This window comes from Lynx rufus, unplaced genomic scaffold (genome assembly GCF_022079265.1).
Source record: "Lynx rufus isolate CCGP_SWC_20201006 ecotype Redwood Valley unplaced genomic scaffold, mLynRuf1.p SCAF_11, whole genome shotgun sequence".
Lineage (NCBI taxonomy): Eukaryota > Metazoa > Chordata > Mammalia > Carnivora > Felidae > Lynx > Lynx rufus.
This window is the reverse complement of record NW_025814825.1, coordinates 1,660,877-1,678,000: the sequence shown is the minus strand read 5'-3', so window position 1 is coordinate 1,678,000 and position 17,124 is coordinate 1,660,877. Positions and strand designations below refer to the sequence as shown.

Below are 17,124 nucleotides of genomic sequence, written 5' to 3'. Positions count from 1 at the left end.
TTTTTATAATAAAATGTTAGAAAAGCTTTAACTAATCTGCACTTCTTTAAAAGCACTAAAACTTAAAAATAATAGATTCAAGCACACATCTTCCTCCTCCTTTTCCTTCACGTCTTCACTATTATTGTGAATCTATAAATGTTCACTACTATAGAATTCATAACCAATTCAACCACAAAGAAATCTTATCATTTTAATACCATTTGAAATCATTACCAAGTATCTAAAATATGTACTTTGCAGAAAAATACTTAAGTAGAAATATTTTACCACATTTTAAGCAATGAAACTATGATAATTCAGAATAAAGAAACGGGAAAATTTCAGCTAATACAGGGAAAATAATGGTCATTCTGAATCATGTAACATTTTAAGGGATACTGTTTTCTTACTTCCATACTTTGTTAGCTCTTTAGGACCCATTTAATAAGGAAATAACTATCACTGGCATACCAAATGTCACATTGTTATTCATTAATGTATTTTTAAATGTCTCCCTAGGAATACTGTTTATATCCTTAATTTCCACTATCAAACCCAAATTCTTTCCCTTAAAGAAAACCCCTAGGTCTTTCTTAGCAAAAATTAGCAACTAAAATTACTTAAAATTATTAGAGACTTAGCTGCATTTTACTAAAAATTTATCCTCAAAGAATAAAGACAAATTGTCTTTTTTTTTCCCCTTGAAATGAGGCCTACTGAGGGTGATTCAACCAAGGAAGTATTTTAGGAACTGGAATCCTGAGGAGTGAGGCAGAACTCATGGGAGAGCTGAGGGGAGTTGATGACATTCAGTAACTTCTAGAGCGAAGTTATGGGAACTACCTGGGTCTGGTCTGAAACCGCATGGAAGGACTGGGTTAAAAACAACAAGGTGGTTGCTGAGGCTAGGGGCTGGGATTGGATGGGCATGAGAGCCTGGATGGTTTCTAGAGGCAAGAGAAGCTCAAGACTGGGGTTTGTAGGTGGGCGTCTGAAGAAGTGTTCCAGAGGACAGTGACCATGATGATAAGAGGCCATAAAGAGCAGGCAAAGGTGGAAGAGCACAGTGTCCATCCTGTGGCTGAACTACACTCCCAGGTGCTGCTTCTGAGCCTTGTGTTCCTACTGGCCCTTGCTGATGCAGAGCATCCATTTAACTCTGCCTCCTTGTTACCAGGAACCCTCCCCACCAACTCCACTGGCTCCTTCGGGCCAGGCAGGCAGATAGGAATGAGACCCAGGCCCTTACTTCCCCTCTGGGTTGCAGTGGGGCAGCATTTCTTTGGGCTGGTACAATGCAGAAACAAGCATTAGAGCCACCAACTCATGGGTGGTAGCTGGGTGGTAGCCAGGTGTGTAGCAGGGAGGTGATAAAAATGGTCTCCAGTTGGCTGACCTGTACCATCAGAGAAGAACACAGGGAAAAGGAGATACTGATGAGGGGGATGCCAGTGTCTGGGAATAAGTTATTTGTCATAAGCAGAAAGACAGTGTAGTCCGATAACAGTGCTGTCTTGAATGGGGCATGATTCTCTTTCTGCTGGTAGGTAGAAGCTGAAGGCATGGATGACAGCCAGAAAGCCACTGGATACCAGAAGGATACCAGAAGCCTCATCATATATAGGCTGGGATTGTGCCTTGATGGCTACCTGTTGAGATGAAAGAGCTGAAGGTGAGTGTGCAGGTCTGTTCATCAAAGGGTAAATGGAAGATAGTCCATCTTACATATGCTGATGACTCATACTGGTTTATCTAATCTGCTACAACCTTCACAGGTGACATAAGCTATGTGACCTGTAGGTACCTAATCCACATCTATGAACTCAATGAAGATAACTGGAAGTCATAGCTCCTTAGTTGCCATGCTGAGCTTCCTGATGCCCCCATATTCCTCTGGATTCCACCTGATGAATGGATTGTACCAGACCATAATTAGCCACAGGAATTATGTCATCAGTTAAAGCTATGCATCACCCACTTCCAGGATGTCAGACAGGGTGATGGAGATGTAGACATGAGTGGGGATGCTGTAGTTGATGGCTGGATGGAAACTTTTCTGTTAAACACTGCTTAGAAAATAATAGGGACTCCCCCCACTGCTGGTCAAAGCCTGAGTGATTGGTAGTAAAATGGTCTCCTCTTCCTTGAAGCAGCCAGTGGAGAATAAGGCAGAGGAGGAATCCTTTCCCATGGAGCCAATCTCTTTCCATCTTCCTTTCCTTGGCTCTTTTCTGGAGACACAGCAACAATATTGTTCTTAACAGACCACAGGCCACACCTTGAGCGCTGGCTCAAATTATCCCTTTAATTAAAGCTTATGAAATGATTTTTCAAAACCAACTACCAATTAAAAAGCTCAAAATCAACTCTCATTCATTTATTATTTTCAGGTGATACAGAGAGTTTCTAACATGGCAAGCACAACTATAGATACTACTATAAGAAAAGAGTTTTCATTTAGTAGCACAAGTGTTTTAATTACATATTCATATACACCGTGCTTGGGATATTTTGTTGCTCATTTTCAGTACATGAAGTCTTTAACATACAGTCTGGTGAATATTCTAAGACAAGTAGCTTTCCTTACTGTACATGCCATCATGTACTTAGACTTTAGACTGTACAAAACATTTTTTAATGTTTATTTATTTTGAGAGAGAGAGAAAGCATGAACCAGGGAGAGGTACAGAGAGAAAGAGAGACAGATATAGAGAGAGAGGGAGGGAAAGAGAGAGAATCCCAGGCAGGCTCCTTACTGCCAGTGTGGAGCCTAACATGTGGCTCCATCTCACAAACCATGAAATCATGACCTGAGCAAAAATCAAGAGTCAGACACCCAGGCAACCCTATACTAAACTTTTAAAATACCTTTTAGGGGCGCCTGGGTGGCTCAGTCGGTTAAGTGTCCAACTTCGGCTCAGGTCGTGATCTCACAGCCCTGTGTTGGGCTCTGTGCTGACAGCTCGGAGCCTGGAGCCTGCTTCAGATTCTGTATCTCCTTCTCTCTCTGCCCCTCCCCCACTCGCATTCTGTCTCTGTATCTCTCAAAAATAAATAAACATTAAAAAATTTTTTTAAATTTTTTTTTTCAACGTTTATTTATTTTTGGGACAGAGAGAGACAGAGCATGAACGGGGGAGGGGCAGAGAGAGAGGGAGACACAGAATCGGAAACAGGCTCCAGGCTCTGAGCCATCAGCCCAGAGCCTGACGCGGGGCTCGAACTCCCGGACCGCGAGATCGTGACCTGGCTGAAGTCGGACGCTTAACCGACTGCGCCACCCAGGCGCCCCTAAAAAATTTTTTAAATAAATACCTTTAAACGTTAAAAGAAAGGTATATTAATCTCTCAAGTAAACATTTAGATACTATGTCTTTTTCAGAGCCCCACTGTTAAAGGAAAAAAGAAATAGCTAAATGAGCCTAACGTTGGTCCTAAGTCCTCAGTTTTTTTTTTAATTTAATTTTAATTCCAGTACAGGTAACATACAGTGTTATATTAGTTGCAGATGTACAATATAATGATTCAACAATTTCATACATACAACACCAAATGCTCATCACAAGTGCACTCCTTAATCCCCATCACCTATTTCTCTCAACACTCTACCCACCTCCCCTCTGGTGACCATCAGTTTCTTCTCTATAGTTAAGAGTCTGATTCTTGGTTTGTCTCTCTTTTTTTTTTTTTCCTTTGCTTGTTTGGTTTCTTAACTTCCACATATGAGTGAAATCATATGGTATTTGTCTTTGACTTATTTCACTTAGCATTATACTCTCTAGCTCCAACCACGTCCTTGCAAATGGCAAGTTTTCTTTTTTTGTTATGGCTGAATAATATTACATTTATCCATTTATCTATCAACGGACACTTGGGCTGCTTCCATAATTTGGATATTGTAAATAATGCTGCTATAAATACAGTGGTGCATGTATCCCTCTGAATTCCAAGTTCTCAGTTTTTAAATTCTTCCCTGGCCTGATCAGAAAAAATATTGAACTAGGTACAGCCACAAGTTTTAGAGAGGGAAGAGAAATCTTGTTTTATAAGTTGCTGGGTTTTGCTTTGCACACTGTAACCAGCCTAAAGCAAAATGCTTTCCATAAATGTGGTAAACAAACACCAAACTCCATTTCATCAATAAAACCAAGTTTTCCCAAATAAGAGAATGTCAACTCACTCCATCCATTTTAAACTGATGCAATCCTTGGAATGTGTGTTTGTTAAAAGGGCAAATGAAATGGTGTAAAGCTCAAATGTGACCAGTGGAATACAGGCTGTTGTGCTAAAGGAAAATTTTGAGTTTTTCAACCAGGGTCAAACAGAAAGGTGAGATGCAGAACACTGTAAATTTATCTGGAAAAAAATTGAGTGGAAAGTGTAAGTTTTAAACACCACTGATATTTTCCTTTTCTTTTATAAGGTCATTCAAGTGAGCATCAAAGCTCACATAAGAAAAATTCACAGAGGAAAAGGCAAGGAAATGTCTTCGACAATGCTCTTTGTATAAATTGGTATATCTGACCCAAGGCAATAATGCAGTGACCAAAATCAGAGCATCTAAAGATAATGTAAAACTTCCACTTTTTCAAGCTAAAATGATTCAGGGAATCTTTTAAACCAAGTTTTACTCCCAGTCTGTACCCTGTGCATTCTGTTAAAAAGTGAAAGACCATAAAATTTTCAATTCTGTGTTTACTGGCAAACTTATTATTTATTATGTTCACAAAAAAATTAATTTACAGCAAACCAAGATGATACAATGGGGAAAAAAGCCATTTATTGAGTACCTGGTATGCACCAGCACTTCATAAACACAAATACACATGAGCTCCACTTTCTCCATACAACCTTATAAAGCAGGCATGATCCCCATTTGACACTTGAAAAGCACATTTGGAGAGATAAAAGAACTTGCTTAGGATCACACAGCTGAGTCTGGAGAGGCTTTTATTCCTGGCTCTATAATTAACTAGCTATATGTTCTTATCAGTATAAGTCACCTGACACTCATATGCAAAATAAAAGACTTAACTGAATATTTTAACTACATTAAAAGGTGATTTTGATCTTTTAGAGACTGGTAACAGATGGTCAGACTTCCTAATTTCCCTCTACCTCTACCCTTCCTTGTCTTTATCCAATTTTACTATTCCTCACTCATTCCATAAGAAGGTAGGGAAGGGAGTTGTGCCCTCCCTCTGCCCCCCCCCCCAAAAAAAGAGTACTTAAAAGTTTTGTTTTACTTAAAAAAAATTTTTTTAGAGAAAGAGCACATGTGCGAGTGGGGAAGGGGCAGGGGAGAGGGAGAGAAAGAGAGAAGGAAAGGGAGAGAGAGAAAGAGAGAGAATCTCAAGCAGGCTCCACATTCAGTGTGGAGCCCAATGAGGGGCTCAGTCTCATGGCTGTGAGATCATGACCTGAGCTGAAATCAGGAGTTGGACACTTAACTGACCGAGCCATCCAAGCACCCCAAAAGTTTTGTTTTAGATAGCTGATAACACATCTAACTTTTAAAGCAGAAAAATCTCATATAGAGAAGTTAAAACTAATTCCTAAAACTAGAGCATTAAAGACTTTACCCTATACTTTTTCATAATTACAGTGAACAAATGAGAACTGACTTCATAAAATTCCCTCAAATGCCTGACATCTTTGCTTAAAAATAAAAATATATATATATATATTACTGTTCTCCCATAACAAGTTTGGTAAAGAACCATCATAGTAGCTAGTAAGAAACTGTATGTCTAGACTAAATTTAAGTCATTCTTAACAAATTACCTTTTTTTTTTTTGACTTAAGTACAGTTGACACACAATGTTGCATTAGTTTCAGGTGTATGACACAGTGATTCCACAAATCTGTACATTTATGCTCTGCTCAGCACAAGTGTTAGCTACCATCTGTCACCATACAATGCTATTATGATACTACTTTACAAATTAGCTTTTAAAGGACTAGAAGGCCAAAGAGAGTTAAGTAATTCCTTCTATATCTTGTTTATAATCTACAGAGGTACAAACTCACAGCAATTAATTAGAAAGTAAAATTCTAGTTTGGTAAGTAATAATCTGTACCTTCCTTGAAATTGACAAGCTGAACTGAACTGAGAATTTTCCATTGGCCCTAATCACAAACCTCTTACTTGTTTATTATTGAAAAGTCAGAAAAAGCCATCACTTCCAATATATTTGTCAAAGGGGGTTATTTATTAAATAGAGAAGAGAGATTAAACATGAGCAAATGCCTGAGATATTTTTACTATTTTATTAACTCCTTGCAAGGGGGTGCCTGGGTAGCTCAATGGGTTAAGGATCCAACTCTTGATTTTGGGGCCCACATGATCTCACAGTTCATGAGATGGAGCCCCTCATTGGGCTCTGTGTTGACAGCATGGAGTCTGCTTGGAATTCTCTCTATCCCTCTCTCTCTGCCCTTCCCCAGCTCGTGCTCCCTTGTACATGCACTACCTCTCTCTCTCAAAATAAATAAGCATTAAATTAATTAATTAATTAATTACAATAAAATTCCTTGCAGGGAATAAATCAAGGGAAAAATATAGGGAATAATTCGCCAGGTATTTAAGAGAGGAAGATGACAACATTAACATTTGAATGCCTACTATGTGACATGACAGGGAGGTTTTATGTAGATTGCTTTGCTTAATCAGTCTATTTTTGTAATCCAGTACAGTTAACATACAGTGTTATACTAGATTCAGGTGTACAATAATCACACTCTAATTTAGTCCTAAAAAAGGTAGGAATTATATCGCATTCAACAGGTGAAGAAAGAGACTCAAAAACTAGGTAATTCGTTCAAGGTCACACAGCTAATAAATGCTGGTGTATTTCCAGCTCAAATATATTTGAATATATACTTAAATGAAAAGTCTAAGCTCTTTATACTACCCCCCCCCCACCTTCTCTGTGCTTGGTCAAGGGTTTCAAAAACTAAAAAGTCACATTCAGCAACCTATTAAAATTTTAGTTTTGGCTGAAGAAAAAAGAACCATGTGATTATGATACACTGTATCAACTGCTCCAAAGGTATGAGAAGATAGCACATACAAGTTGTGCTTGTAGAAAAGGGTAAGCTGGACATTCAGATAAAGCTATTTAAGTAGAAAACATCTTAAATAAAAATATATTTTGCTAAATAAGAATTTTCCTTAGATCAGAAGTGATAAGAAATAAATAAGTGAAGGCTAGAGTCAGCATATGCCATAGAAATGTCTCTTACCTCATGGCCTATAGTGTGGATTTTAACAAACCAAGTTCAGAGAACAGAAAATAAATTTCACAACAGAAACACATAAAGCCCCACCCAGAGATTGAAATATAAATTCCCCCTTAGTGATCAACAGTAGAAATGAGTGTCTGGCTTTGCCTCAGTGGAATGAGAAAAAAGAAAAACGTCTGAGAATTCCTAAATACAAGTCTATATTCATGCACTTTTGGTGACAGAATTAAAAAAATTTTAAAGCAGTTTAAAAGTAGTGTTCAAAGAAGTCTCATGGATAAAATTCTAATGTACATGAGCTTACAATAAGAAAAAAAATCACTACAGGTACAAGGGGAAAAGCCATGAGTAGTGATTTATTACAAGTATGTTGAAGGAACAAGATACTATCAAAACTAATCATGCAGATTTTAAAAATAATTAGTTATAAGGACAGGAACACTGAGTAAGTCCCTTTCCTAAAGCTCAGGCACATAAGACCTACCTAAACCTGAGGATGGGGGAGAAGGGGACATAACAATCCACCCTCCACCCACCAAGAACCTTGCACCAAGTAACAAGCAGCAGCAGCAGCAGCCCACTGCTGGGGAAGAAGCAAGAACATGGAGAGAGCTGGGGGCCCAGATATGCAGTGTGGACTGAAAACCGAGGGTAGATTAGGAATGCTGAGAAACCCCTAACGCACTGAGACCTCCTACTAAGCTCAAGGTACTAGTAGTTTAATACTGGAGAAATCTGAAGTCTGTGTTGGACTCAAAGTAACTATAGCAGCAACAAAATTCAAATCTAGCTCAACTACTGATAATACTGACACAAATGCCTATATCAACAGCCTGAAGGAAAGACAGAATTGGCCATTTATGGGTATTATTTACCCCGTCTCTATTGTTCTTTAGGACACAAAACCTTATATTCAGTTAAAAAATTACTAAACACAAAAAGGGAAAATTAAACCATTGCTAACAGATGACCTGGTCAACAGAACCAGACTCCAATATGGCCCAGGTATTGTAAATAAAACAAGGGACATTTAAAATCATTATAAATATGATAAGAATCTAATTGAAAAAAAAAGATCAACATGTGCTTATGGTGGTGAGGGATTTACCAGAGAGATGAAAACTATGTAAAGGATCAAATAAAAATGCTTGAAATGCAGAACAAAGTCATAGACTGGGAAAAAAAAATACTTACAAATCATATATCCAATAAAAGACTTGTATCCAAAACTCTTAATACTCAGTAAACAACCCAACAACATAGTAGCAAAATTTTGAACACTTAACAGAAGTCATAAGAATGGCCAATAGTCACATAAACAACTGTTCAACATCAATCTTCAAAAAAACATAAATCCATGATGAAAAACTGCTACATATCCACTAGAATGGCTAATCTTAAAAAGATAGACATTACCGAGTGCTGGAAAAGCTGTAAACAATGGTAATTCTCATACATTGCTGGTGGGAATCCAAAATTGTAGAGCCACTTTCTGATTGAAATGAAACATATACTTCCCAAAGGAGCCAGCAATTCCATTCCAAGGCATTTACCCAAGAGAAATGAAAATATTTGTCCACAGACCTGTATGTGGGTTTCACAGCACATTCATTTATAATAGCTATAAAATGTAAACAATTCAAATGTCCATCCACTGGTGAATGAACAACAAGAAATACTCTAGTATATCTACACAACAGACTACTACTCAGAACCAAAGCAATAAACTATTGGTACACTCAACAACCTAGATGAATCCCAAAGATTTAGTCTAAGTTAAGACACAAAGGACTAAACACTGTGTGATTCTACTTATATGACATTCTGAAAAAAGCAAAACTGCAGCAAGAGAAACAGATCAGTGGCTGTCAGGTACTGGAAGTTTATGGGAAGGAAACTGTTCTTTTAATGAAAACTTATAAATTGCATTTTCAAGACGTGTAAATACAAATAAAAATATCTTTCATTTGTTTATTCAAAAAATATTTACCGAGCGCCCACAATGTAGCAGGCACTATTACAGACACTGTACCAAAAAAAGTTTCTTTTAGGTGCACAAGTATGAATTTTCAGAAGTGATGGGAACAAATGCAACAAAAACTCATTTAATACAAGTTTTCTACATGCTGATTGAATGTTGTCAGAACTCAATACTCCAGATTCTCACAAAATATCCTATATATTCGCATGCTAGTTTGTTACAAATTTATTAGGGTGAACCATATGAAACTGCAATGTAATCAACAAAACATTTCTTTCCTGTATTCCCATAGACAAGAACTACAAAGCCAGGGGAGTCATCACTGGTAATGTCACACCTTCTCCTCATTGTAATGCAAAGTACTAGCTTAGTTTCTGGTCAAAACACCTGATATTTTTGGTGAGTGTTTTTTGTTTTGTTTTTTCACTTGTTAAGAACTTTCCCGACATCTGGACTGAAATGTGTTATTCATCTTGTAAACAGAGATGATTGCTATGGAGACTTAACTGACCTCTGGTTTCATGTTTCTAACATAAGAACTAAAGGACAACAAAATTACTCCCATTTTTAGTTAAAAGTCTTATACTTAGCTTCCTTATCATTAGTGGAAAACATGAGGTTTAATTCATTCTTAATTCAGGCATTTTAAAATAGACTATTCCTATGAAAAATAAATACACTTTCCAGAATCAAAAAATGACATGAAATACCATTTTGTTAAAGAATCTATTTTAGGTAGTATAATTCATGCAGATAATTTCAGGAAAACAAATACAATTTTTGCACTTTAACACTATCTTAACTTTTTTTTATAACCCACTGGGACATTTATATCCTTTTGGTAGGATATTTTCATGACCTGCGTTGATAGTATTCTGGCCTGTAGAGGGGCTAATAATTAATTCCAGAGTCACTAAAGTTTGCTTCAGACCCACTATATGACAGCTGCCACTCAGCATAAATGTACACACTATGGATGATGAGAGCTGCATGACCATCTGTGTCTCACAAAGGACCTCATTACAGAGAAAACAATGAACAGAAATTTAGAATGTAAGAGGTGGAACTTTTTATCCCTCATATTTCATAACAATTATTTATAATTCCAAAATATGAACGTTCTCAATGTTAAAAAGTATATTTCTCTATTTTTCCAATTTTTTTCAAACTCCACTCTAATTTTTATGTTTTTGCTTTCTTGATTTCAATCTTTCAAAACCCTAACAAATCAAAGTTACAGAATTTAATCTTTGGTCAAACGAATCATACTACAAAGCCTCATATTTAAAAATCCAAATCCTATCAGATTTTAAATCTGTATAAATTCAATAATACTTAATCCAATTTTTTAAGTAAGTGAATTTTTACTTGAAGTACTCAGTTACCCTCCAGCTGACTTCAGGTATTTTCCACTACGTAAGAGATTATCTAAGGTAAACCTGTGCCATATAACCTTTGCATAAATGAACTTGTGCCAACAAATGAGAAAATCTGAGCATGGCATACAAAGGTAACTCTATACCTTAATTTTAATTGTTTAAACCTAAACATTGTCGATAATAGCAACCAACTTAACAATCTTTAGAAAATGAAAAACAGATGAAAAGTCTTAGATCATCATGAATCACACAGCAATGGAATTTAGCTTTAGATCACTCCTAGGATTCTTCTAACTATAATGGGGTTTAGGCTTTGATATTTACAATCTAAGCCAGTGGCTCCAGACTACTTCTCCCTTCAGATTTCCTGAAGGCAATGAGGTTAGGATAAGGGGTGCAATTAGGGTAGGGGTGCCTGACCTCTTTAAATGCCATATCTAAGCTCCAGGGAGAAGGAACATGGAACCTCTTGATGACAATGCCCCTGAATTCGGTGAAGAAGCAGGAAGAAGCATGAGAGATTTCAGAAGCGAAAAAAAAGTCCAAGATCAGTATGTGAGCCTTTTTAATGTCACACATTTGAAGAAAAGAATCTCCTCCTTAAAAAACCTGACAGCGCCAGGTTGCTACCAATAACCGGGTCATGTCATTTTAGAAACCACATCCTATTACCACTAAGGAAATTTAAAACATTAAAATAAAAATCCAGCTATCAATACCCCACTATAGTCTCACGATTAGTAAAAATTTACCTCTACTCCATGTATGGGAGAAATGGACAAATTGTAAAAAGAGGAGCTGACAATAAATATATATTTGTTAAATCTCAAATACTTCATGAGGAAAGAATACATGGCTTGAAATTTAAAAAGACAATGCATGTAACATGTTAAATACAGTGATCTTCAACTTGCAGCACATTAAGTCACTTAGACGGACCTTTTCTTTTTCCCTTCCCTTCTCCTCCTCTCTGGCATGAAGATGAGAAAGACTAAGGAAATAGCACAATGATGGGAGGGGGTGCTATGAAGAGGCATCTTAGGCAGCATGCCTGGCAGCTAAGGAAAGGGGTTAGGTGAGGGGAGCACAAAGGTGGCAGAGGAAGGAGGATTCCTGAGTGATTGGAATATTGATTACATGAAGCAGAACTAATTAACTGGGCAAAAAAGTAATATACTGAGGATAATGGGAGCCAGCTTTCTCAACTTCTGAAGAAGAGGGAAGGCTAGAAAAAGCACTGGAGGTACTGGGTTACAATTTGAATTATCAGAATAAACATATCTTTCTAAAGTTATACAGATCCAGGTATAGAAATAGCACAGATATACATGTGTGTATTATGTATACACATATACATCTCCTAGTTCTGTTTGCTGAGAGGGTGTAGGAGCAATGACAGCACTGAGACCCAGATTGTAATTCTAGTTACCATAATCTACTCAAAAGAAGGAGGGTCAGGACAGGGAAGTAAAAGACAAGCCTGGAACATCTTGTCCCAATGCTCAAAGAATGATAGGAATGTGTCAAAAGCAAACAAACAAATAAAAACAGGAATCAATTAGGAAAGGCTCAAATCTAGGACAATTTTGGGTATCAAAATAATGAGATTATCAAATTATAATCCACTGAATAAAAGGATAATTCATAAATCCATATTGATATGAATAAGCAAATGAATAAATAAATAGGGAAGAAAGTTCTTTCTTATAGAATATCAACTAATAGATGTGGCTGAAACATTGAAAATAATTATCATTCAGTAACTATCATGGTAGTCTTAAAAAAAAAAAGCCAGGTGGAGATTTGATGAAGAACAGGATATTGGCATAATATGGGAACATCTCACAAAATACTAGTTCAATAGAAAGGGGATAATGGTGATAATGGAGAAAGTAGTGTTTACCAACTTGAGAAAGTGATCATATTTAATATTACTTACCAGTGGTGAAACAGATTGACACTATATGTTTCCTGATGTGATACACTGAAAACAGCATGGTGCCATTCCTGCCAGGAAAGCATGGCCTGAATCTGGTCATGAGAAAACACTGGATGGTTCCAACTGGGGTTGTACAGAATGAAAGGCCTTTCAAAGACATGAGAAACAGAGAAAAGACAGAGGAATAGATTCTAAACTGAAGAAGACTGACACACATGATATCTAAATTCAACACATATTCTTGCATATGGTCCTGGACCAGGCAGGGAAAAAGAGACACTACTGGGGGCATTTGGTGAAATTGGAATGGGATGTGTGGATTGCATGTTGGTTTTGTGTAACACTGATTTCCTGACAATAACAGACAACTGTCCACGCCTTCCCATCTTCTCTCACTGTGCTGTCTCTGGTAACAGTACCAACCTCCTCATTTAGGGGTGATGGAACATGTCAGAAAAAGCCTACACAGATTAACAGAAAAGGGGGAGAGTTCAATAAAATATTAATAATTGGGAATCTGAGTCATAGGAATGCAAGAGCTCTGTGCAACATTTTTGGAAGTCCAAGACTATTTTAAAATAAAAACAACGTATCATCTGGGGAATCTGCTAAAAAATCACAATACCCTGACTACCTCAATTAAATAAACCACTTGTGGTGGAAATCAGAGGCCAGTGTTTAATGCATCTAGGAGAATCCACCAAATTTGTACTCTACAATACATAGTAGTTGCTAAATAAATGGTTGATACTGCTGCTACATAAAACTTTTTAGCATAACTTCACGTCTATATGCAGAACATATTGAAATTTTTTTAAGAAGACAATCTTGAATAATTGTGACCTATCTGAAACTGCAAAGATCCACCACAAGCAATGAGGTTGATGATACTGTTACCAAAGACAGCACTAAAAAAATTATAAGTAAAATATTAATAATGATAGGAAAGCAAGTCTTTAATCTCTCAAATGTCTACTGGTATCACAAAACAGTTACTGAATTTGATGTCAAACAAGGATATAAATTATTACAAACATTAGCCCACAGAATCCTCAGAAATTACAAATATCAATTTAAATAGGAAACAAAATGAGCAAATATAACTGACAGCTACTTGTGTCAAATGTGTTTTTGAGTGGCTCTTTAAAACTTAAATTTTACTTTATTTGGGTGTTTGTGGTTTTTTTACTAAAAAAGAGAATTTATATAAAACAAGCAGGACCTTATTAAAACTGTCTCTAGATTCAGAGAATATTCTCCTCCTAGTTCAAGATTTTATACCTCTTCTATGTTTTCTTTTTCTCTCCTCCTTTTGCAAATGGCTAAAAATTCATTTTTGTAAGAATAAACAGCTGTAAACAGCTAAAAGGCTCCCCAGCCTTTTAAGATTTTTTTGCCTTAAACTGCATCCACACAATATAACATGTAATATGCAGCAGGAAGAAAAAAATGAAGGTAACTTTCAGATTCAATTGGAATAGATTCCCATATATATTTTTTTAAGTTAACAATACAGCAAGCTGCAAAACTAGAATGTGGGGAAGGGAAAAGAGACTAAAGATCATTTTACTTTGTATATCTGCTTTTGTATTATTTTGAATCCTGATTCCTGTTAACAGAACTAAGCAAAAAAATTTTTTTTCTTTTTTTCAACGTTTTTTTTATTTATTTTTGGGACAGAGAGAGACAGAGCATGAACGGGGGAAGGGCAGAGAGAGAGGGAGACACAGAATCGGAAACAGGCTCCAGGCTCCGAGCCATCCGCCCAGAGCCTGACGCGGGGCTCGAACTCACGGACCGCGAGATCGTGACCTGGCTGAAGTCGGACGCTTAACCGACTGCGCCACCCAGGCGCCCCAGCAAAAATTTTAACTAACATATACATAAAACAATTTTGCAGCTCCTCCTCAACTTACAATGGGGTTACAACCCAACAAACCCGTTATAAGTTGAAAATATCTGAAGTCGAAAATGCATTTAATACACATAACCTACGAAAATCATAGCTTAGCCTAGCCTATCCTGAACATGCTTAGAACACTTACATTAGCCTACAGCTGGACAAAATTATCTAACGCAAAGCCACAAAGCCTATTTTATAATAAAGTGTTGAACATCTCATGAAACATTGAATACTGTACTGAAAGGGAAACAGAAAGGACACATGGGTACAGAATCATTGCAAGTGTACCAGCTGTTTACCCTCAAGACTGCATGGCTGACTGGGAGCTGCGGATCACTGCCACTGCCCAGCATCGCAACAGAGTATTGCACCACACGTCACCAGGGCAGTGCAGCCCCGCCCAGCCCAGGGAAAAGATCCAAATTCAAAATTCAAAGTATGGTTCCTACTGAATGCATATCACTTTTGCACCACTGTAAAGGTGAAAAATCTTAAGTCAAACCATTGTAAGTCAGGGACTGTTAGTACATTTGAGAAATCTTCCTACCTTAATGTAATTTCAGTGGCTCCAGACTACTCCCACTCTTCTCCAAAATCACTGTGTATATTAAGTGGGTGCCCTTAAATTATAGGAATGTTCATTCATTCAGTTACACCGAGTCCTGCTGAGACACAAAAACTACCATAGGGCACTTTCCTTTGGAACATACCAAAAATGCAAAACAGCAATCCCTGCCTTTATCTGGATATAGCACATCTACTATACTACAATGCAGTGCTGCTTGCAAATGAAAACTCCAATGAGGAACAGATTGCACACAACACAGAGCATTTGAAGGATCACGTCTAGCTCCCAGTGATTAGGAATGATTTTATGAAAAAGATGGCATTTAAGTTGGCCTTTCAAAAATAAGGCAAAAGTTGGGATACAAGGACATTCAAGATGGATGAAATGACATGACTCACTGATTTCAGAGAATAGCTAGCAGCCCATTTGGCACAGCACATGGTTAGTATAAAGAAGCTGAGACAGAAAAGGCTGGAAAGTGAGGCTAGGGCAAAAGGCAGAGGCACTTAAATTACCCTGGTCAGTGCCTGGCTCATAATAGATGTTCAATACATATTTAACACCGTAAGTCATGGAGACATCGTCAAGATTGTAAATTGTCAGCATGCCCAGATGCAGTTAACCATCTGCAATTTACTGAAGGTTTTAAGTAGTCCTGGCAGTATGTTAAGATGTCATTTCTTTTAATTCTTTCAGCTGGTTATAAAAACGAAGAAATTAATAGAGTTGTATTCTCAGATCAAGGAACTTAAGAAATAAAAATTCTGGAAGACCAAACCTACTAGAACCTCTATGATTTAAACAATGATATCCTCTTACTGAGGTCAAATTCTGTGCCTGCTAAACATATACTTGCTGGAACAAAGCAAGGACAGTGACACTTCATAAACAGTACCCTGATTCAAACAGACCTGTGGACTGAACAGAGAGCCAATCAGGAGTAGACTTCATCAATTTTCCATACTGGACTATTTTGAGTTCAAACATTGCATACTTTGAAGAAATGTTAAACTACATTTTCAAGGGAAAAAAAGCCACACTTCAGCAGAGAAGTTTGATGCTTATGAAAGGGGCTTTAAATTTCTGCTACTGTCTTTGGTGTGCACAGTCTTAGTGTGAGTGTAATTTATTGAGTATTTATCCCACCAGCAGGGCTCAGTTTCAAAAAGAACTGAAAACAAACCAGGCCCATGAAGATGATGCAATATCCCTGGAATTTTGGAGACAACTCCATGAATCCTAAAACTATTTCTGGCTATTTGGCCAAACTCAGGGCAGTGTTTGTGTCTGCCCATCTCAGTGAAAATGCATTCTCTTTTGTGAAATATGGCAGCTACCATCAGCAGGACAAAACATCAAGGTTCACTCACCTTGACTAAATATGTTCCACATTTTAGAGAATAATTTGCTTTTTAAATACAATATTCTCACTCTATTAAAACTAATCAGTGATTAGGTTCTAAAGGCAGTAACTATGTACTGCTGTGTGACTTCGTATATTAATATCTTTATTGGCATGGCCAAAATGTTCTAGTATATACAATAGGCTATCTGCTCGGCCTCCATTGTGTACAAATTTCAAATTATGAAGCCTTCCACTAACAGCAAAACACACTTAAGGAAGAAAAGAACTAACACTAAGCTCCAACTAAGCTTATTTTCTTTTATTATACATATAGAGTGCTTAAAAGTCCTGTAATCAAATAAACAAGTAAAAACAAGCTACATCCTGCCAGACAGTATCAATATTAAATACCCTTCTCCCAGAAATAACGAAACAAAAATGTTTAACAAGGTAGTACCCTCTGGTCCCTTTCAACTTTAAAATGTTGCATCTCTATAAAGTTTTTAAAAACTAATTCCAGGGGCGCCTGGGTGGCGCAGTCAGTTAAGCGTCTGACTTCAGCCAGGTCACGATCTCGCGGTCCGGGAGTTCGAGCCCCGCGTCAGGCTCTGGGCTGATGGCTCAGAGCCTGGAGCCTGTTTCCCATTCTGTGTCTCCCTCTCTCTCTGCCCCTCCCCCGTTCATGCTCTGTCTCTCTCTGTCCCAAAAATAAATAAACGTTGAAAAAAAAATTAAAAAAAAAAAAACTAATTCCAAAGTAAGGTAACAAGGCATTATATAAC

The 17,124-nt window shown here is 37.3% G+C and overlaps 1 protein-coding gene and 1 pseudogene across 1 annotated transcript in view; both read right to left on the bottom strand.

Annotated features, from left to right (window-relative positions):
* Positions 1 to 17,124, bottom strand: part of BICC1 (BicC family RNA binding protein 1) — a 286,170-nt gene that overhangs the window by 137,612 nt on the left and 131,434 nt on the right. The window lies entirely within an intron of this gene.
* Positions 930 to 14,782, bottom strand: LOC124506806 (5-hydroxytryptamine receptor 3E-like; annotated as a pseudogene).